Here is a 16,676-nt window from a genome sequence, read left to right as displayed (position 1 = left end):
GGGAACAGCACCCTGACCCAGTGTGGGTGAGATAGGGAACAGCACCCTGACCCACTGTTGCTGATATAGGGAACAGCAATCTGACCCAGTGTGGGTGAGATCGGGAACAGCACCCTGACCCAGTGTGGGTGAGATAGGGAACCGCACACTGACCCAGTGTGGGTGAGATAGGGAACAGCACCCTGACCCAGTGTGGGTGAGATAGGGAACAGCTCACTGACCGAGTGTGGGTGATACAGGGAACAGCACCTTGACCCAGTGTGTGTGATATAGGGAACAGTACCCCGACGCAGTGTGTGTGATATAGGGAACAGCACCCTGACCCAGTCTGGGTGAGATAGGGAACAGCACCCTGACCCAGTGTGGGTGGGATAGGGAACCGCACACTGACCCAGTGTGGGTGAGATAGGGAACTGCACCCTGACCCAGTGTGGCTGATGTAGGGAACAGCACCCTGACCCAGTGTGGGTGAGATAGGGAACAGCACCCTGACCCAGTGCGCTTGAGATAGGGAACAGCACCCTGACCCAGTGTGGGTTATATATGGAACAGCACCCTGAACCAGTGTGGGTGATATAGGGAACAGCACCCTGACCATTTGTGGGTGAGATAGGGAACAGCATCCTGACCCAGTGTAGGTGATATAGGGAACAGCACCCTTATCCAGTGTGGGTGAGATAGGTAACAGCAACCGGACCCAGTGTGGGTGATATAGGGAACAGCAATCCGACCGAAGTGTGGGTGAGATAGGGAACAACATTCAGACCCAGTGTGGGTGAGATTGGGAACAGCACCCTGACCCAGTGTGGTTGATATAGGGAACAGCAGCCTTACCCGGTGTGGGTGATATAGGGAACAGCAATCCGACTGAAGTGTGGGTGAGATAGGGGACATCAGCCTGACACAGTGTGGGTGAGATAGGGAACAGCATCCTGACCCAGTGTGGGTGAGATAGGGAACAGCATCCTGACCCAGTGTGGGTGAGATAGGGAACAGGACCCTGACCCAGTGTGGGTGAGATAGGGAACAGCATTCAGACCCAGTGTGGGTGATAAAGGGAACAGCACCCAGACCCAGTGTGGGTGATATAGGGAACAGCACCCTGACCCAGTGTGGGTGAGATAGGGAACAGCACCCTGAGCGAGTGTGGGTGATATCGGGAACAGCACCCTGACCCAGTGTGGCTGATATAGGGAACAGCAATCTGACCCAGTGTGGGTGATATAGGGAACAGCAACCTGACCCAGTGTGGGTGATATAGGGAACAGCACCCTGACCCAGTGTGGGTGAGATAGGGAACAGCTCACTGACCGAGTGTGGGTGATACAGGGAACAGCACCTTGACCCAGTGTGTGTGATATAGGGAACAGCACCCTGACCCAGTGTGGGTGATATAGGGCACAGCACCCTGACCCAGTGTGGGTGAGATAGAGAACAGCACCCTGACCCATTGTGGGTGAGATAGGGAACAGCAATCCGACCGAAGTGTGGGTGAGATAGGGAACAGCATCCTGACCCAGTGTGGGTGAGATAGGGAACAGCACCCTGACCCAGTGTGGGTGATATAGGGAACAGCACCCAGACCCAGTGTGGGTGAGATAGGGATCTGCACCCTGAGCCCATTGTGGGTGAGATAGGGAACAGCACCCTGAACCAGTGTGGGTTATATATGGAACAGCACCCTGAACCAGTGTGGGTGATATAGGGAACAGCACCCTGACCCAGTGTGGGTGATATAGGGAACAAGACCCTGACCATTTGTGGGTGAGATAGGGAACACCATCCTGACCCAGTGTCGGTGAGATAGGGAGCAGCACCCGGACCCAGTGTGGGTGATATAGGGAACAGCACACAGACCCAGTGTGGGTGAAATAGGGAACAGCATTCAGACCCAGTGTGGTTGATATCGGGAACAGCACCCTTACCCAGTGTGGGTGATATAGGGAACAGGAATCCTACCGAAGTGTGGGTGAGATAGGGGACATCAGCCTGACACAGTGTGGGTGAGATAGGGAACAGCATCCTGACCCAGTGTGGGTGAGATAGGGAACAGCATCCTGACCCAGTGTGGGTGATATAGGGAACAGCACCCTGACCCAGTGTGGGTGAGATAGGGAACAGCACCCTGACCCAGTGTGGGTGAGATAGGGAACAGGACCCTGACCCAGTGTGGGTGAGATAGGGAACAGCATCCTGACCCAGTGTGGGTGAGATAGGGAACAGCAACCTGACCCAGTGTGGGTGATATAGGGAACAGCACCCAGACCCAGTGTGGGTGATATAGGGAACAGCACCCTGACCCAGTGTGGGTGATATAGGGAACAGCACCCTGACCCAGTGTGGGTGAGATAGGGAACAGCATCCTGACCCAGTGTGGGTGAGATAGGGAACAGCAACCTGACCCAGTGTGGGTGATATAGGGAACAGCACCCAGACCCAGTGTGGGTGATATAGGGAACAGCACCCTGACCCAGTGTGGGTGAGATAGGGAACAGCACCCTGAGCCAGTGTGGGTGATATAGGGAACAGCACCCTGACCCAGTATGGCTGATATAGGGAACAGCACCCTGACCCAGTGTGGGTGATATAGGGAACAGCACCCTGACCCAGTGTGGGTGAGATAGGGAACAGCACCCTGACCCAGTGTGGGTGATATAGGGAACAGCACCCTGACCCAGTGTGGGTGAGATAGGGAACAGCACCCTGACCCAGTGTGGGTGAGTTAGGGAACAGCAACCTGACACAGTGTGCTTGAGATAGGGAACAGCACCCTGACCCAGTGTGGGGCATATATGGAACAGCACCCTGAACCAGTGTGGGTGATATAGGGCCAGCAGCCTGACCCAGTGTGGGTGATATAGGGAACAGGACCCTGACCATGTGTGGGTGAGATAGGCAACAGCATCCTGACCCATTGTGGGTGAGATAGGGGACAGCAATCCGACCGAAGTGTGGGTGAGATAGGGAACAGCATCCTGACCCAGTGTGGGTGAGATAGGGAACAGCATCCTGACCCAGTGTGGGTGAGATAGGTAACAGCACTCCAACCAAAGTGTGGGTGAACCAGGGAGCAGCACCCTGAGCCAAGTGTGGTGATATAGGGAACAGCACCCTGACCCAGTGTGGGTGATATAGGGAACAGCACCCTGAGCCAGTGTGCTTGAGATAGGGAACAGCACCCTGACCCAGTGTGGGTGATATAGGGAACAGCAACCTGACCCAGTGTGGGTCATATAGAGAACAGCACCCAGACCCAGTGTGGGTGAGATAGGGAACAGCAGCCTGAGCCCAGTTTGGGTGAGATAGGGAACAGCAGCCTGAGCCCAGTTTGGGTGATATAGGGAACAGCACCCTGACCCAGTGTGGGTGAGATAGGGATCAGCACCCTGACCCAGTGTGCTTGAGATAGGGAACAGTACCCTGACCCAGTGTGGGTGAGATAGGGAACAGCACCCTGACCCAGTGTGGGTGAGTTAGGGAACAGCAACCTGACACAGTGTGCTTGAGATAGGGAACAGCACCCTGACCCAGTGTGGGGCATATATGGAACAGCACCCTGAACCAGTGTGGGTGATATAGGGCCAGCAGCCTGACCCAGTGTGGGTGATATAGGGAACAGCACCCTGACCCAGTGTGCTTGAGATAGGGAACAGTACCCTGACCCAGTGTGGGTGATATAGGGAACAGCACCCTGACCCAGTGTGGGTGATATAGGGAACAGGACCCTGACCCTTTGTGGGTGAGATAGGGAACAGCATCCTGACCCAGTGTAGGTGAGATAGGAAACAGACCCCTGTGCCAGTGTGGGTGAGATAGGTAACAGCACCCTGAGCCCAGTGTGGGTGATATAGGGAACAGCACCCTGACCCATTGTGGTTGAGATAGGGAACAGCACCCTGACCCATTGTGGTTGAGATAGGGAACAGCACCCTGACCCATTGTGGTTGAGATAGGGAACAGCACCCTGACCCAGTGTGGGTGATATAGGGAACAGCACCCTGACCCAGTGTGGGTCAGTTAGGGAACAGCACCCTGACCCAGTGTGTGTGAGATAGGGAACAGCACCCTGACCCAATATGGGTGAGATAGAGAACAGCACCCTGACCCAGTGTGGTTGAGATAGAGAACAGCATCCTGACCCAGTGTGGGTGAGATAGGGAACAGCACCCTGACCCAGTGTGGGTGAGATAGGGAACAGCACCCTGACCCAGTGTGCTTGAGATAGGGAACAGCACCCTGACCCAGTGTGCTTGAGATAGGGAACAGCACCCTGACCCAGTGTGGGTGATATAGGGTACAGCACTCTGACCCAGTGTGGGTGGGATAGGTTAACAGCACCCTGACCCAGTGTGGGTGATATAGGAACAGCACCCTGAGCCAGTGTGGGTGAGATAGGGAACAGCATCCTGACCCAGTGTGGGTGAGATAGGGAACAGCATCCTGACCCAGTGTGCTTGAGATAGGGAACAGCAATCCGACTGAAGTGTGGGTGAGATAGGGGACAGCATCCTGACCCAGTGTGCTTGAGATAGGGAACAGCAATCCGACTGAAGTGTGGGTGAGATAGGGGACAGCACCCTGACACAGTGTGGGTGAGGTAGGGAACAGCATCCTGACCCAGTGTGGGTGAGATAGGGAACAGCACCCTGACCCAGTGTGGGTGAGATAGGGAAAAGCATCCTGACCCAGTGTGGGTGAGATAGGGAACAGCATCCTGACCCAGTGTGGGTGAGATAGGGAACAGCATCCTGACCCAGTGTGCTTGAGATAGGGAACAGCAATCCGACTGAAGTGTGGGTGAGATAGGGGACAGCACCCTGACACAGTGTGGGTGAGATAGGGAACAGCACCCTGGCCCAGTGTGGGTGAGATAGGGAACAGCAACCTGACTCAGTGTGGGTGAGATAGGGAACAGCACCCTGGCCCAGTGTGGGTGAGATAGGGAACAGCAACCTGACTCAGTGTGGGTGAGATAGGGAACAGCACCCTGGCCCAGTGTGGGTGAGATAGGGAACAGCACCCTGACCCAGTGTGGGTGAGATAGGGAACAGCACCCTGACTCAGTGTGGGTGAGATAGGGAACAGCAACTTGACCCAGTGTGGGTGATATAGGGAACAGCACCCTGACCCAATTTGGGTGAGATAGAGAACAGCACCCTGACACAGTGTGGGTGAGTTAGAGAACAGCACCGTGACACAGTGTGGGTGAGATAGAGAACAGCACCCTGACACAGTGTGGGTGAGATAGAGAACAGCACCCTGACACAGTGTGGGTGAGATAGAGAACAGCACCCTGACACAGTGTGGGTGAGATAGAGAACAGCACCCTGACCCAGTGTGGGTGAGATAGGCAACAGCACCCTGACCCAGTGTGGGTCAGTTAGGGAACAGCACCCTGACCCAGTGTGGGTGAGATAGGGAACAGCACCCTGACCCAATGTGGGTGAGATAGGGAACAGCACCCTGACCCAGTGTGGGTGAGATAGAGAACAGCACCCTGACCCAGTGTGGGTGAGATAGGGAACAGCACCCTGACCCAGTGTGGGTGGGATAGAGAACAGCACCCTGACCCAGTGTGGGTGAGATAGAGAACAGCACCCTGACACAGTGTGGGTGAGATAGAGAACAGCACCCTGACACAGTGTGGGTGAGATAGAGAACAGCACCCTGACACAGTGTGGGTGAGATAGAGAACAGCACCCTGACACAGTGTGGGTGAGATAGAGAACAGCACCCTGACCCAGTGTGGGTGAGATAGGGAACAGCACCCTGACACAGTGTGGGTGAGTTAGGGAACAGCGCCCTGACACAGTGTGGGTGAGATAGAGAACAGCACCCTGACCCAGTGTGGGTGAGATAGGGAACAGCACCCTGACCCAGTGTGGGTCAGTTAGGGAACAGCACCCTGACCCAGTGTGGGTGAGATAGGGAACAGCACCCTGACCCAATGTGGGTGAGATAGGGGACAGCACCCTGACCCAGTGTGGGTGAGATAGAGAACAGCACCCTGACCCAGTGTGGGTGAGATAGAGAACAGCACCCTGACCCAGTGTGGGTGAGATAGGGAACAGCACCCTGACCCAGTGTGGGTGAGATAGGGAGCAGCACCCTGAACCCAGTGTGGGTGATATAGGGAACAGCACCCTGAGCCAGTGTGGGTGGGATAGGTAACAGCACCCTGACCCAGTGTGGGTGATATAGGAACAGCACCCTGAGCCAGTGTGGGTGAGATAGGGAACAGCATCCTGACCCAGTGTGGGTGAGAAAGGGAACAGCACCCTGACCCAGTGTGCTTGAGATAGGGAACAGCACCCTCACCCAGTGTGGGTGATATAGGGAACAGCACCCTGAGCCAGTGTGGGTGAGATAGGGAACAGCACCCAGACCCAGTGTGGGTGAGATAGGGAACAGCATTCAGACCCAGTGTGGGTGAGACTGGGAACAGCACCCTGACCCAGTGTGGGTGAGATAGGGAACAGCACCCTGACCCAGTGTGGTTGATATACGGAACAGCACCCTGACCCAGTGTGGGTGATATAGGGAATAGCAATCCGACCGAAGTGTGGGTGAGATAGGGGACAGCACCCTGACACAGTGTGGGTGAGATAGGGAACAGCACCCAGACCCAGTGTGGGTGATATAGGGAACTGCACCCTGACCCAGTGTGGGTGAGATAGGGAACAGCACCCTGAGCCAGTGTGGGTGATATAGGGAACAGCACCCTGACCCAGTGTGGCTGATATAGGGAACAGCAATCTACCCAGTGTGGGTGATATAGGGAACAGCACCCAGACCCAGTGTGGGTGATATAGGGAACAGCATCCTGACCCAGTGTGGGTGATATAGAGAACAGCACCCTGACCCAGTGTGGATGAGATAGGGAACAGCTCACTGACCGAGTGTGGGTGAAACAGGGAACAGCACCTTGACCCAGTGTGTGTGATATAGGGAATAGCTCACTGACTGAGTGTGGGTGATATAGGGAACAGTACCCTGACCCAGTGTGTGTGATATAGGGAACAGCACCCTGACCCAGTCTGGGTGAGATAGGGAACAGCACCCTGACCCAGTGTGGGTGAGAAATGGAACAGCACCCTGAGCCCATTGTGGGTGAGATAGGGAACAGCAACCTGATCCAGTGTGGCTGATATAGGGAACAACACCCTGACCCTGTGTGGGTGAGATAGGGAACAGCACCCTGACCCAGTGTGCTTGTGATAGGGAACAGCACCCTGACCCAGAGTGGGTTATATATGGAACAGCACCCTGAACCAGTGTGGGTGATATAGGGAACAGCACCCTGACCCAGTGTGGATGATATAGGGAACGGGACCCTGACCATGTGTGGGTGAGATAGGGAACAGACCCCTGAGCCAGTGTGGGTGAGATAGGTAACAGCACCGTGAGCCCAGTGTGGGTGATATAGGGAACAGCTTCCAGACCCAGTGTGTGTGAGATAGGGAACAGACTCCTGAGCCTGTGTGGGTGAGATAGGGAACAGACTCCTGAGCCTGTGTGGGTGAGATAGGGAACAGTACCCTGACCCAGTGTGGGTGATATCGGGAACTGCAACCTGACCCAGTGTGGGTGAGATAGGGAACAGCATCCTGATCCATTGTGGGTGAGATAGGGAACAGCAATCCGACCGAAGTGTGGGTGAGATAGGGAACAGCATCCTGACCCAGTGTGGGTGAGATAGGGAACAGCATCCTTACCCAGTGTGGGTGAGATAGGGAACAGCACTCCAACTAAAGTGTGGGTGATCTAGGGAACACCACCCTGAGCCAAGTGTGGTGATATAGGGAACAGCAACCTGAGCCAGTGTGCTTGAGATAGGGAACATCAACCTGACCCAGTGTGGGTGATATAGGGAACAGCAACCTGAGCCAGTGTGCTTGAGATAGGGAACATCAACCTGACCCAGTGTGGGTGATATAGGGAACAGCATCCTGAGCCAGTGTGGGTGAGATAGGTAACAGCACCCTGACCCAGTGTGGGTGATATAGGGAACAGCAATCCGACCGAAGTGTGGGTGAGATTGGGAACAGCACCCAGACCCAGCATGGGTGAGATAGGGAACAGCATTCAGACCCAGTGTGGGTGAGATAGGGAACAGCACCCTGACCCAGTGTGGGTGAGATAGGGAACAGCACCCTGACCCAGTGTGGGTGATATAGGGAACAGCACCCTGACCCAGTGTGGGTGATATAGGGATCAGCAATCCGACCGAAGTGTGGGTGAGATAGGGAACAGCATCCTGACCCAGTGTGGGTGAGATAGGGAATAGCATCCTGACCCAGTGTGTGTGAGATAGGGAACAGCAACCTGACCCAGTGTGGGTGAGATAGGGAACAGCACCCTGACCCAGTGTGGGTGAGATATGGAACAGCACCCTGATCCAGTGTGGGTGATATAGGGAACAGCACCCTGACCCAGTGTGGGTGAGATAGGGAACAGCACCCTGAGCCCAGTATGGGTGAGATAGGGAACAGCACCCTGACCCAGTGTGCTTGAGATAGGGAACAGCACCCTGACCCAGTGTGGGTGATATAGGGAACAGCAACCTGACCCAGTGTGGGTGATATAGGGAACAGCACCCAGACCCAGTGTGGGTGATATAGGGAACATCACCCTGACGCAGTGTGGGTGAGATAGGGAACAGCACCCTGAGCCCAGTATGGGTGAGATAGGGAACAGCAACCTGACTCAGTGTGGGTGAGATAGGGAACAGCACCCTGACCCAGTGTGGGTGATATAGGGAACAGGACCCTGACCCTGTGTGGGTGAGATAAGGAACAGCATCCTGACCCAGTGTGTGTGAGATAGGGAACAGACTCCTGAGCCAGTGTGGGTGAGATAGGGAACAGCACCCTGACCCAGTGTGCTTGAGATAGGGAACAGCTCCCTGACCCAGTGTGGGTGATATAGGGAACAGCACCCTGACCCAGTGTGGGTGATATAGGGAACAGGACCCTGACCCTGTGTGGGTGAGATAGGGAACAGCATCCTGACCCAGTGTGTGTGAGATAGGGAACAGACTCCTGAGCCAGTGTGGGTGAGATAGGGAACAGCACCCTGACCCAGTGTGGGTGATATAGGGAACTGCAACCTGACACAGTGTGGGTGAGATAGGGAACAGCACTCCGACCAAAGTGTGGGTGAGATAGGCAACAGCATCCTGACCCATTGTGGGTGAAATAGGGAACAGCAATCCGACCGAAGTGTGGGTGAGATAGGGAACAGCATCATGACCCAGTGTGGGTGAGATAGGGAACAGCATCATGACCCAGTGTGGGTGAGACAGGGAACAGCACCCTGACCCAGTGTGGGTGAGACACGGAACAGCACCCTGACCCAGTGTGGGTGAGTTGGGAACAGCACACTGATCCAGTGTGGGAGAGATGGGGAACAGCACCCTGAGCCCAGCGTGGGTGAGATAGGGAACAGCACCCTCAGCCCAGTGTGGGAGCGTTAGCGAACAGCACACTGACCCAGTGTGGATGAGATGGGGAACAGCACTCCGACCATAGTGTGGAAGGGATAGGGAACAGCACCCTGAGCCCAGTGTGGATGAGATAGGGAACAGCATCCTGACCCAGTGTCGGTGAGATAGGGAACAGCATTCTGACCCAGTGTGGGTGAGATAGGGAACAACATCCTGACCCAGTGTGGGTGAGACAGGGAACAGCACCCTGACCCAGTGTGGGTGAGACACGGAACAGCACCCTGACCCAGTGTGGGTGAGTTGGGAACAGCACACTGATCCAGTGTGGGAGAGATGGGGAACAGCACCCTGAGCCCAGCGTGGGTGAGATAGTGAACAGCACCCTCAGCCCAGTGTGGGAGCGTTAGCGAACAGCACACTGACCCAGTGTGGATGAGATGGGGAACAGCACTCCGACCATAGTGTGGAAGGGATAGGGAACAGCATCCTGACCCAGTGTGAGTGAGATAGGGAACAGCATCCTGACCCAGTGTCGGTGAGATAGGGAACAGCATCCTGACCCAGTGTGGGTGAGATAGAGAACAGCATTCTGACCCAGTGTGGGTGAGATAGGGAACAACATCCTGACCCAGTGTGGATGAGATAGGGAACAGCATCCTGACCCAGTGTGAGTGAGATAGGGAACAGCATTCTGACCCAGTGTGGGTGAGATAGGGAACAGCACCCTGACCCAGTGTGGGTGAGATAGGGAACAGCACCCTGACCCAGTGTGGGTGAGATAGGGAACAGCACCCTGACCCAGTGTGGGTGATATAGGGAACAGCACCCTGACCCAGTGTCGGTGAGATAGGGAACAGCATTCTGACCCAGTGTGAGTGAGATAGGGAACAGCATTCTGACCCAGTGTGGGTGAGATAGGGAACAGCATCCTGACCCAGTGTGAGTGAGATAGGAACAGCATTCTGACCCAGTGTGGGTGAGATAGGGAACAGCACCCTGACCCAGTGTCGGTGAGATAGGGAACAGCATTCTGACCCAGTGTGGGTGAGATAGGGAACAGCACCCTGACCCAGTGTGGGTGATATAGGGAACAGCAATCCGACCGAAGTGTGGGTGAGATAGGGGACAGCACCCTGACACATTGTGGGTGAGATAGGGAACAGCATCCTGACCCAGTGTGGGAGAGATAGGGAACAGCATCCTGACCCAGTGTGTGTGAGATCGGGAACAGCTCCCTGACCCAGTGTGGGTGATATAGGGAACAGCACCCTGACCCAGTGTGGGTGATATAGGGAACAGCAACCTGACCCAGTGCGGGTGATATAGGGAACAGCAACCTGACCCAGTGTGGGTGAGATAGGGAACAGCACCCTGACCCAGTGTGCTTGAGATGGGGAACAGCACCCTGACCCAGTGTGGGTGATATGGGGAACAGCACCCTGACCCAGTGTGGGTGATATGGGGAACAGCACCCTGACACAGTGTGTGTGATGTAGGGAACAGCACTCCGACCAAAGTGTGGGTGAGATAGGCAACAGCATCCTGACACATTGTGGGTGAGATAGGGAACAGACTCCTGCGCCAGTGTGGGTGAGATAGGGAACAGTACCCTGACCCAGTGTGGGTGATATAGGGAACAGCACTCCGACCAAAGTGTGGGTGAGATAGGCAACAGCATCCTGACACATTGTGGGTGAGATAGGGAACAGCAATCCGACCGAAGTGTGGGTGAGAAAGGGAACAGCATCATGACCCAGTGTGGGTGAGACACGGAACAGCACCCTGTCCCAGTGTGGGTGAGTTGGGAACAGCACACTGATCCAGTGTGGGAGAGATGGGGAACAGCACCCTGAGCCCAGTGTGGGTGAGATAGCGAACAGCACCCTCAGCCCAGTGTGGGAGCGTTAGCGAACAGCACACTGACCCAGTGTGGATGAGATGGGGAACAGCACTCTGACCAAAGTGTGGAAGGTATAGGGAACAGCACCCTGAGCCCAGTGTGGATGAGATAGGGAACAGCATTCTGACCCAGTGTAGGTGAGATAGGGAACAGCACCCTGATCCAGTGTGGGTGAGATAGGGAGCAGCACCCTGACCCAGTGTGGGTGAGGTAGGGAACAGCACCCTGTCCCAGTGTGGGTGAGATAGGGAACAGCACCCTGACCCAGTGTGGGTGAGGTAGGGAATAGCACCCTGACCCAGTGTGGATGAGATAGGGAACAGCACCCTGACCCAGTGTGGGTGAGGTAGGGAATAGCACCCTGACCCAGTGTGGGTGAGATAGGTAACAGCACCCTGACCCAGTGTGGGTGAGATAGGGATCAGCACCCTGACCCAGTGTGGGTGAGTTAGGGAACAGCACCCTGAACCAGTGTGGGTGAGATAGGGAACAGCACCCTGAACCAGTGTGGGTGAGATAGGGAACAGCACCCTGACCCAGTGTGGGTGAGATAGGTAACAGCACCCTGACCCAGTGTGGGTGAGATAGGGAACAGCACTCCGACCAATGTGTGGGTGAGATAGGGAACAGCACCCTGAACCAGTGTGGGTGAGTTTGGGAAAAGCACCCTGAGCCCTGTGCGGACACACCATGTGTTGTTACTCCCACTGTCGGCACTCTCTGTATGGTTACTCCCACTCTCTGCACTCACTGTTTGCTGTTACTCGCAATCTCTGCACTCAGCATGTGTTGTTACTCCAACTCTCTGTATTCTCTCTGTTGTTACTCCAACTCTGCACTCTCTGTGCTGTTACTCCCACTCTCTGTATTCTCTCTGTTTTAATCCCACTCTCTGCACTCTCTGTGCTGTTACTCCCACTCTCTGCACTCTCTCTTTTGTTACTCCAATTCGCTGCTCTCACCATGTCTTTTTACTTCCACTCTCTGCACTCTGTCTGTTGTTACTCCCACTCTGCACTATCCCCGTGTGCTGTTACTCCCACTCCCTGCACTCTCCGTGTGTTGCTACTCCCACTCTCTGTACTCCCTGTGTTGTTTCTCCCACTCTCTGCACTTTCCCTGTGCTGTTACTCCCACTCTCTGCACTCACTGTGTGTTGTTACTGCCCTCTCTGCACTCACTGTGTTGTTACTCCCTCACTCTGCACTCCCCGTCTGTTGTTACTCCCACTCTCTGTACTCTCTTTGCTGTTACTCCCACTCTCTGCACTCTCCGTGTGTTGTTACTCCCACTCTCTGCACTCACTGTGTGTTGTTACTCTGACACTCTGCACTCTCTGTATTGTTACTCCCACTCTCTGCACCCTCCCTGTGTTGTTATTCCCACACTCTGCACTCTCTGTGTGGTTACTCCCACTCTCTGCACTCTCTCTTCTTATTCCCACTCATTGCTCATGCTGTGTGTTGTTACTCCCACTCTCTGCACTCTCATTGTGTTGTTACTCCCAATCTCTGTTCTCACCATGTGTTGTTACTCCATCTCCCTGCATTCTCTCTTTGTTACTCCCACTCTCTTCATTCTCTGTGTTGTTACTCCCACTCTCTGCACTCACCGTGTGTTGTTACTCCCACTCTCTGCTCTCTCTGTGTTGTTACTCCCACTCTCTGCACTCTGTATTGATAATCCCACTCTCTATACTCTCCCTGTGTTGTTACTCCCACTCTCTGCACTCTCTGTGCTGTTACTCCCACTCTCTGCACTCCCCATGTGTTGTTGCTCCCACTCTCTGCACTCTCCATGTGTTGTTACTCCCACTCTCTGCACTCACTGTGTGTTGTTGCTCCCATTCTCTGCTCCCTCTCTGTTGTTACTCCCACTCTCTGCTCTCTCTTTGTGTTGATAATCTCACTCTCTGCACTCTGTATTGTTACTCTCCCTGTTTTGTTACTCCAAATCTCTGCACTCTCTGTGTTGTTACTCCCACTCTCTGAACTCACCGTGTGCTGTTACTCCCACTCTCTGCACTCCCCATGTGTTGCTACTCCCACTCTCTGTACTCCCTGTGTTGTTACTCCCACTCTCAGCACTCCCCGTGTGTTGCTACTCCCACTTTCTGTACTTCCTGTGTTGTTTCTCCCACTCTCTGCACTCGCCCTGTGCTGCTACTCCCACTCTCTGTACTCACTCTGTGTTGTTACTGCCCTCTCTGCACTCACTGTGTTGTTACTCCCACTCTCTGCACTCCCCGTCTGTTGTTACTCCCACTCTCTGTACTCTCTTTGCTGTTACTCCCACTCTCTGCACTCTCCGTGTGTTGTTACTCCCACTCTATGCACTCTCTGTGTGTTGTTACTCCCACTCTCTGCACTCACTGTGTGTTGTTACTCCCACTCTCTGCTCTCTCTCTGTATTGTTACTCCCACTCTCTGCACTCCCTGTGTGTTGATACTCTGACACTCTGCACTCTCTGTATTGTTACTCCCACTCTCTGCACCCTACCTGTGTTGTTATTCCCACTCTCTGCACTCTCTGTGTGGTTACCCCCACTCTCTGCACTCTCACTTTTCTTACTCCCACTCATTGCTCGTGCTGTGTGTTGTTACTCCCACTCTCTGCACTCTCCCTGTGTGTTGTTACTCCCACTCTCTGCACTCTCATTGTGTTGTTACTCCCAATCTCTGCTCTCACCCTGTGTTGTTACTCCATCTCTCTGCATTCTCTCTGTTGTTACTCCCACTCTCTTCATTCTCTGTGTTGTAACTCCCACTCTCTGCACTCACTGTGTGGTGTTACTCCCACTCTGCTCTCTCTCTGTGTTGTTACTCCCACTCTCTGCACTCTGTATTGATACTCCCACTCTCTATACTCTCCCTGTTTTGTTACTCCCACTCTCTGCACTCTGTGCTGTTACTCCCACTCTCAGTATTATCTCTGTTGTTACTCCCACTCTCTGCACACTCTGCTGTTACTCCTACTCTCTGCACTCCCCATGTGTTGTTACTCCCACTCTCTGCACTCTCCGTGTGATGTTACTCCCACTCTCTGCACTCACTGTGTGTTGTTGCTCCCACACTCTGCTCTCTCTCTGTTGTTACTCCCACTCTCTGCTCTCTCTGTGTGTTGTTAATCCCACTCTCTGTACTCTGTCTGTTGTTACTCCCACCCTCTGCACTATCCCCATGTGCTGTTACTCCCACTCTCTGCACTCCCCATGTGTTGTTACTCCCACTCTCTGCACTCTCCGTGTGATGTTACTCCCACTCTCTGCACTCACTGTGTGTTGTTGCTCCCACTCTCTGCTCTCTCTGCGTGTTGTTACTCCCACTCTCTGCTCTCTCTGTGTGTTGTTAATCCTGCACTCTGTACTCTGTCTGTTGTTACTCCCACCCTCTGCACTATCCCCGTATGCTGTTACTCCCACACTCTGCACTCCCTGTTTTGTTACTCCCACTCCCTGCACTCTCTTTTGTTACTCCCATTCGCTGCTCTCCCCATGTGTTGTTACTCACACTCACTGCACTCTCCCCATGTGTAGTTACATCCACTCTCTGCACTCTCCCTGTGTTGTTACTCCCACTCTCTGCTCTCACCATGTGTTGTTACTCCAACTCTCTGCATTCTCTCTGTTGTTACTCCCATTATCTGCACTCTCTGAGTTGTTACTCCCAAAATCTGCACTCTCTGTGTTGTTACTCACACTCTCTGCACTCACCGTGTGTTTTTACTCCCACTCTCTGCTCTCTCTCTGAGTTGTTACTCCCACTCTCTGCACTCTGTATTGTTACTCACACTCTTTGCAGTCTCCCTGTTTTGTTACTCCAAATCTCTGCACTCTCTGTGTTGTTACTCCCACTCTCAGCACTCTCTGTGCTGTTACTCCCACTCACTGCACTCCCAATATGCTGTTACTCCCAGTCTCTGCATTCTCTGTGCTGTTACTCCCACTCCCTGCACTCTCCGTATTGTTACTCCCAAACTCTGCACTCTTTCTGTGTTGTTACTCTGACACTCAGCACTCTCTGTGCTGTTTCTCCCACTCTCTGCACTCCCCATGTGTTGCTACTCCCACTCTCTGTACTCCCTGTGTTGTTACTCCCACTCTCTGCAAACCCTGTCTGCTGTTACTCCCACACTCTGTACTCCCTGTGTTGTTACTCCCACACTATGCACTCTCCCTGTGCTGTTACTCCCACTCTCTTCACTCACCATGTGTTGTTACTCCCACTCTCTGCACTCACCGTGTGTTGTTACTCCCAGTGTCTGCTCGCTCTGTTTTTACTCTCACTGTCTGCACTCTATATTGTTACTCCCACTCCCTGTAATCTCACTGTTGTTACTCCCACTCTCAGCAGTCTCTCTGTTGTTACTCCCAATCTCTGCACTCACCATGTGTTGTCACTCCCACTCTCAGCACTCTCTCTCTTGTTACTCCCACTCTCTGCACTCACCGTGTGTTGTTACTCTTATTCTCTGCACTCTCTGTGTTGGTACTCCCACTCTCTGCACTCACGTGTGTTGTTACTCTTATTCTCTGCACTCTCTGTGTTGTTACTCCCACTCTCTGCAGTCCCCGTGTGTTGTTACTCCCACTCTCTGTACTCCCTGTGTTGTTACTCCCACACTCTGCACTCTCACCATGCTGATACTCCCACTCTCTGCACTCTCCGTGTTGTTACTCCCACTCTCTGCACTCTCTGCATTGTTACTCCCACTCTCTGCACAGTTGGTGCTGTTAATCCCACTCTCTGCATTCTCTGCATTGTTACTCCCACTCTCTGCACTCTCCGTGTTGTTACTCCCACTCTCAGCACTCTCTGCATTGTTACTCCCACTCTCTGCACAGTTTGTGCTGTTACTCCCACTCTCTGTACTCTATGCGTTGTTACTCCCACTCTCTGCACTCTCTGTGTTGATACTCCGACACTCTGCACTCTCTGTGTTGTTACTCCCACTCTCTGCACTCACTGTGTGTTGTTACTCCCACTCTCTGCACTCTCACTGTGTTGTTACACCCACTCTCTGTACTCTCTGTGTTGTTACTCCTACTCTCTGCACTCTCTGTGTTGTTACTCCCACTCTCTGCACTCACCGTGTGTTGTTGCGCCCACTCTCTGCTCTCTCTCTGTATTGTTACTCCCACTCTCTGCTATCTCTGTGTGTTGTTACTCGCCCTCTCTGCTCTCTCACTGTGTTGTTACTCCAACTCTCTGCACTCTCTGTTTTGTTAATCCCACTCTCTGCACTCTCTATTTTGTTACTCGCACTCACTGCTCTCACCGTGTGTTGTTACTCCCACTCTCTGCACTCTCCCATTGTGCTGTTACTCCCACA

General features: G+C 53.8%; 1 protein-coding gene across 1 annotated transcript in view; it reads left to right on the top strand.

Annotated features, from left to right (window-relative positions):
• The window catches only part of LOC147110843 (voltage-dependent calcium channel subunit alpha-2/delta-2-like), a 2,842,873-nt gene that overhangs the window by 1,441,846 nt on the left and 1,384,351 nt on the right, over nucleotides 1-16,676 (top strand). The gene's annotated exons all lie outside the window — the stretch shown is intronic.

Source organism: Somniosus microcephalus, chromosome 11, assembly GCF_052327205.1.
Source record: "Somniosus microcephalus isolate GS21.2 chromosome 11, FLI_Smic_1.0, whole genome shotgun sequence".
Lineage (NCBI taxonomy): Eukaryota > Metazoa > Chordata > Chondrichthyes > Squaliformes > Somniosidae > Somniosus > Somniosus microcephalus.
The sequence above is the reverse complement of the archived record's forward strand: the minus strand, read 5'-3'. Positions and strand labels throughout refer to the sequence as shown.